Source organism: Dama dama, chromosome 19, assembly GCF_033118175.1.
Source record: "Dama dama isolate Ldn47 chromosome 19, ASM3311817v1, whole genome shotgun sequence".
NCBI classification, from domain to species: Eukaryota; Metazoa; Chordata; class Mammalia; order Artiodactyla; family Cervidae; genus Dama; species Dama dama.
Window position 1 is genome coordinate 71,682,153 of NC_083699.1, and position 7,169 is coordinate 71,689,321.

The window sequence follows — 7,169 nt, forward strand, 5'->3', positions numbered from 1 at the left end:
CATCCATACATGACCACTGGAAAAACTATAGCCTTGACTAGATGAACCTTTGTTGGCAAAGTAATGTCTCTGCTTCTTAATATGTTATCTAGGTTGGTCATAACTTTCCTTCCAAGGAGTAAGCGTCTTTTAATTTCATGGCTGCAACCACCATCTTCAGTGATTTTGGAGCCCCAAAAAAATAAAGTCTGACACTGTTTCCACTGTTGAGAAAGCATACTATGAACAAAGCTAGTGGAGGTGATGGAATTCCAGTTGAGCTATTTCAAATCCTGAAAGATGATGCTGTGAAAGTGCTGCACTCAATATGCCAGCAAATTTGGAAAACTCAGCAGTGGCCACAGGACTGGAAAAGATCAGTTTTCATTCCAATCCCAAAGAAAGGCAACGCCAAAGAATGCTCAAACTACCGCACGATTGCACTTATCTCACACGCTAGTAAAGTAATGCTCAAAATTCCCCAAGCCAGGCTTCAGCAATACACGAACCGTGAACTTCCAGATATTCAAGCTGGTTTTAGAAAAGGGAGAGGAACAAAAGATCAAATTGCCAACATCTGCTGGATCATCGAAAAAGCAAAAGAGTTCCAGAAACACATCTATTTTTGCTTTATTGACTATGGCAAAGCCTTTGACTGTGTGGATCACAATAAACTGTGGAAGATTCTGAAAGAGATGGGAATACCAGACCACCTGATCTGCCTGTTGAGAAACCTGTATGCAGGTCAGGAAGCAACAGTTAGAAGTGGACATGGAACAACAGACTGGTTCCAAATAGGGAAAGGAGTTCATCAAGGTTATGTATTGTCACCCTGCTTATTTAACTTATATATAGAGTACCTCATGAGAAACGCTGGGCTGGATGAAGCACAAGCTGGAATCAAGATTGCTGGGAGAAATATTAATAACCTCAGATATGCAGATGACACCACCCTTATGGCAGAAAGTGAAGAAGAACTAAAGAGCCTCTTGATGAAAATGAAAGAGGAGAGTGAAAAAGTTGGCTTAAAAGCTCAACATTCAGAAAACTAAGATCATGGCATCTGGTCCCATCACTTCATGGCAAATAGATGGGGAAACAGTGTCAGACTTTACAGTATACTGCTCTACTAAATCTACATCACACTTTTGTGTTAGTCGCTCAGTTATATCTGACTCTGTGCGACCCCATGGACTGTAGCCTACCAGGTTCCTCTGTCCACGGGATTTTCCAGGCAAGAATCCTAGAATGGGCTGCCATTTCCTTCTCCAGGGGATCTGACCCCAGGATCGAACCTGGGTCTTCCACATTGCAGGCAGACTCTTTACTGTCTGAGCCACCAAGAAAGCAAAACTCTGCATCATAGGATACAGCCTAAATACGCTACAACATTTGGCTGCCGTAGCCATCACTGTGTGCACGAGGATCGGGAAACTGCTCCAACGTGCTATAAACAAAGCTGCATGTGGCGCAGTGTCAACCAGAGCCATTACTCTTACATTAGCCAGTGACCAGTGAATGGGGCCTCTGGTACCTTGCTTGGGCTCTTTGGGCAGACACCTTGCTCTGAGCCCTATTCAAAGTGGAAAAGGGCATCTAAAAGAACATCCTTGGGAACCATGTAATCTTCTAACTGGACCACCCATGTCTCTTGCTGTGGGTACTTCCCATAACCAGTCAACTGCTGCACTGGTCTCAGTTCCCTCCGTAGCTCTAGGAGCAGAGCATTAGGCTATCTATCAGATTTATTTCTGTCAACTCCAACTGTCAGCAAATCAGCCTGCATTTGCATTCATGTCATCCAGATGCGGTCTTACCAGCTCAGCCCCTCTTCAGGGTCTTCATACTCCTGACACCTTTTGCCTGCCACAATCCCTCTATTTCTCCCAATTTTTAGCCACTATTGAGGTCACGTCATAGATGGGGCACCCCACATAGGGCGCAAGAATAGCAATCAGGGATCCAAAAGTGGTGGACGAAGCATTGTTCAAAATGGTATCTCATATGCCACCAGTAAAATACTCGTATATTTGGGTTAAATATCAACTGCTTCATGCCCAGTTCTCTCACAACTTGGGTCAATTTGGCATAGGTATGCCATTTACTCACAGCATCTGGGAGCTTGCCTGTGTTCAACCACACAGTGCAGATACAGCGTTAATACATTCCATCAGGGTGTGTGTTTGGTTAGGCACACCCTGCATGAGTCACCTAGCATTCTGCAAACTTTGTCTCAATGACGGGTGAGTGGTTATAGATGCCAACTGTTCTGTCTCATCCCTGGAACAAAGGATACTGTCCACCCCTGTGTCCCAGAATCACAAAAGCCATGCTGCCAAGGGTTCCCCTTACTTTTGCTGAAACTGCTTACCCAAGTCATCTGAGTTGATACGTCATGAACTCAGCCACATTCGGGGTCCCTTGAGGATGCCCCCCACCGAGCATAGGCTGCTCATACTTCACTTTCTGCTGCACAATGGGCCTCGTGGAGAGCTGGGGACCCGAGGTCTCACAATCCTCAGCGTCCCTCATTACCACATAGTTCAAGGCACTGGGTTCCTCAAGGCCACGCATCTCTTGCTCCAGAGTGTGTATACCCTGCTCTAGCTCTTCTCATCTCTGCAACTCGCGCACTTGCACAGCATCCCTATCCATATTTGCCTTCAAGGCAGTCAGGAAAACCCTCCCCCCCCATATTGCCAGTGGCAGTACATGCTGTTTTGTCCTGCAAATGGGAATTCACCACCTGGAATGCCTTTTCAATACTCTCCGGTGACCCATCCACAACCTCCTAGTCTTCCACAAGGACCCACGCTGAGAGGACTGTGGCCACCGGGTACCACATACTATGTGGTGGCCACTGGCTTTCTCCATCCATTGGAGCCTCAGGCTCCTCTACCTGCTGCGTATCCTGCCAACTACACCAATTGTCTGTATCACTGTGTGCACTGTTTGCTGAGCCTAGGGTAGGCCAGGCGCGAGTGGGGTGGCTAGAAGAAAACTCAAGGAGCTGTAGGGACTGCAGACGTGTTTATTCTCTCCAGGCTGGTGCATAGCCATAGCAGCAGACAGGCCGTATTCTCTCATGGTTGACCCAGCAGACAGTCTTGACGCAGCTTTGAGGCAGCCGCAAGGGCTTTTCAGGCTTATGTATTCTTACGGAACAAAAGAGGCCCATGGCCAAGCAGGTACATGGGGACACGCATGCGCAGTGCTGTAAGTGATCTCAGCTGTTATATAACCATGTATTTACAAAATGTGGGGCAAGAGTGAGTGGCTGTGGGGTGAGAGAGCCTGACCACAGCATCTTGGCTGATTTGCTCTTTCCCTAACACAGGGAATGCCCCAACCTTCCTCCCCTCAACCCCAGAAGCTCTTAGAAACTTGTCTTCAGCACTGGGGTTCTGAAGTGAGCGTTTCCTGCTGTATTTCCCCCAGTGTGCTCCACGTGGCACTCAGAAAGTCCCCTCAGTTTGAAGACCTGCATCTTCACTTATTTCTCTCCGTTCTCCCTCTGTCCAGTGGCACGTCCCCCTCAACACGACCCGCCCAGAACACAGGGCCTCACCTGGGCTCCATCCCGAGCTGGAGGGGTCGAGTCTGTCCCCAGCGTGGCTGCTGGAGTTGGGCCCTTGAAGGCTGGTCAGACTGTGAACAACATCTGCTGAGGGTTCTGCAGCTTTTCAGCTTTACTGGGAGACTCCCAGGGGTTGAGGTGGGGGACCCAGCACAGACAGGCGCCCAGAGGCTGCCAGCCCCACCACAGGGGCCCTTCCCTCAAGCCACCTCCTCAGAGCTGCCTCTTCTTACCACCATCACCACCCACCCCCTGCTGCAGACATCCAGACCACAGCCTCCATCAGCCTTGAGGTAAACATAGGAATGTTCTCTGCAGGGCACTGTGTGCTGACCAGCTGTGTTCTTTGGTTTTGTTCTCCAAAGGGAGGGATTCCTCTTATAGTTGCTTTATTTTCTCAGTGGATACAGAAAGCACAGTTCTCAGCTCAAGGCTGGGTGGGTAGGAGGGGACTCTGGGGAGGGGGATGCAAGGGGCAGCTGAGGGGTCCCCCACCCCACCCCCACACCAGACACTCACCCCTGTGCCAGGCACATGCACAGACTGAATAAGAGGCAGATCCAGAAATATGCTTAGTGCAATGTCATCAGGAACAGAAACTAGATTCTAGAAACATTCAAATGTCCAATTTTGTGTAACATGAGTGGCCTTTTGAGCACTGGAGAATTGATGCTTTCGAACTGTGGTGCTGGAGAAGACTCTTGAGAGTCCCTTGGACTGGAAGGAGATCAAACCAATTGATCCTAAAGGAAATCAACCCTGAATATTCACTGGAAGGACTGAAGCTGAAGCTCCAACATTTTGGCCACATGATGTGAAGAGCCAATTTATTGGAAAAGACCCTGATGCTGGGAAAGATTGAGGGCAAGAGGACAAGTGCGCAACAGAGGATGAGATCGTTGGATGGCATCACCAACTCAATTGACATGAGTTTGAGCAAGTTCCAGGAGAAAGTAAAGGACAGGGAAGCCTGGCGTGTTGTAGTTCATAGGGTCACAAAGAGTCAGACACACAACTGAACAATGAGCAGTTTTTTAAGTCTTTTTTTAAATTTTATTTTTAGAAATGTAGATTTTTAGGTTGCTCCTATTGTTATCTAATTAAAACTTATTATAGTGTAGCAACATCTGGTGGATCATCAAAAAAGCAAGAGAGTTCCAAAAAAACATCTATTTCTGCTATATTGACTATGCCAAAGCCTTTGACTATGTGGATCACAAAAAACTGTGGAAAATTCTTAAAGAGATGGGAATACCAGACCACTTTACCTACCTCCTGAGAAATCTGTATGCAGGTCAAGTAGCAACAGTTAGAATTGGACATGGAACAACGAACTGGTTCCAAATTGGGAAAGGAGTTCATCAAGGTTATATATTGTCACCCTGCTTATTTAACTTATATGCAGAGTACATCATGCAAAATGCTGGGCTGGATGAAGCACAAGATAGAATCAAGATTACCAGGAGAAACATCAGTAACCCCAGATACGTAGATGACACCACCCTTATGGCAGAAAGTGAAGAACTAGAGTCTCTTGATGAAAGTGAAAGAGAAGAGTGGAAAAAGTTGGCTTAAAACTCAACATTCAGAAAACTAAGATCATAGCATGCAGTCCCATCACTTCATGGCAAATAGATGGGGAACCAATGGAAACAGTGAGAGACTATTTTTCGGGGCTCCAAAATCACTGCAGATGGTGACTGCAGCCATGAAATTAAAAGACACTTGCTCCTTGGAAGAAAAGTTATGAAGACCAACCTAGACAGCATATTAAAGAGCAGAGACATTACTTTGTCAACAAAGGGCAGTCTAGTCAAGGCTATTCTGTCTAGTCAAGTTTTTCCAGTGGTCATGTATGGATGTGAGAGTTGAACTATAAAGAAAACTGAGTGTCAAAGAATTGATGCTTTTGAACTGTGGTGTTGGAGAAGACTCAGTTCTTTGAACTAGAAAGGAGATCAAACAAGTCAATCCTAAAGGAAATCAGTCCTGAATATTCTTTGGCAGGACTGATGCTGAAGCTGAAGCTCCAATACTTTGGCCACCTGATGCAGAGAGCTGACTCGTTTGAAAGGACCCTGATGCTGGGAAAGATTGAAGGCAGGAGGAGAAGGGGATGACAAAGGATAAAATGGTTGGATGGCATTAGCGACTTGACGGACATGAGTTTGAGCAAGCTCCTGGAGTTGGTGATGGGCAGGAAGCCTGGCGTGCTGCAGTCCATGGGGTCGCAAAGAGATGGACACGACTGACCGAATAAACTGAACTGATAGTGTAGCAAGACGTGTTCTGTTATCATTTTAATTTTTATTTATTTATTTTTGGCTGCACTGGGTCATCATTGCTGCATGCAGACTTTCTTCAGTTGCAGCAAGCAGGGGTTACTCTCTAGCTGTGATGCATGGGCTTTCATCACGGTGGTTCGTCTTGTTGCAGAGCACAGGCTCCAGAGCACAGGCTCAGTAGTTGTGGTGCATGGGCTTAGTTGCCCTGAGGCATGTGGAATCTTCCCTGTCCAGGGATCAAACCGGTATCGCCTACATTGCAAAGCAGATTCTTAACCACTGGACCAAGAGGGAAGCCCCGTCAACATTTTAGACTTATAAATATTTGTACATTATCTCACTGAGGATAAGTGCCTTATAAATCTAGATTAGTGGTAACATCGTCAACCAAAGTGGAGGAAATGTTCTATTCGGTTACTTCTCTGAGGGCAGCAATGGCACCTGCAGACTCGCCTCCAGGCGCTTGACTCTGGAGCCGAGAATCCTGGGTGAATGAGAGGTGGGGGCCATGGGTGCCTGCCTAGCAAAGGGCTGTGGGCTTTGCCGTCCGGGGCAGCGCTGGGCTGGGTGTGGGTTCTGGTGACCACTGGCCCTGCTCCAGTCTCTTTGGAGACAAGGAGACACCCTCTCAGCTTGCGGTCCTCTGTGGCCACTCCTCTCCATTTCAGATGTGACCAGATGAGTGTGGAGAGAAGAGGTGAGGACTGGGGCCTCTGATCCCTGCTCACTGCCCACTTTGTTTTCGCCATCCATGGTGGTCCTGCTCCCTGGCCGTTACATCTGACCTTTGCCCTCTCCTTGAACTTCCTCCCCAAGGCCTGCGTCCTCACCCTCTGCACTCGCTGGCCTCTCATTGTCATAGGAGAGGCCCCGGCATGGCTGGGGCACGACCCAGGGTCCTCCTTATGGAGGACAATGCCTTCGACCCTCTGGGGTTCAGGACCCACCATCCAGCTCCAAGCCTGGTCTCTCCAAGTCCCTGCCTATCCCCCTGGAAGTTGCCCAACGACCACCCACATGCCCTGGCTCCCACCCCACTGCTCGAGCTGGTCTAAACCCCACCTCAATCTCAGTGTCCATCTAGGCCCACCATCCACACTTTGCCTCTGGTAGTTCTAAGGAAGGTCACCAGCCTTTCCCAAAGGCAGCTGTCCTCAAGTCTCACACCCACAGCCTCCACCACAGCTCTGACAGTCGACCCAGCCTGGAAATTACCCCTGAGGGCAGGTCCACACACAGCACAGGGAAGGCCCTGCCCCTGCCTGACTCAGGTCTGAATGTCCCCCTGGGCTGACAGCCCGTCTGGACAGTCTGCTTGGTTCTCCCGG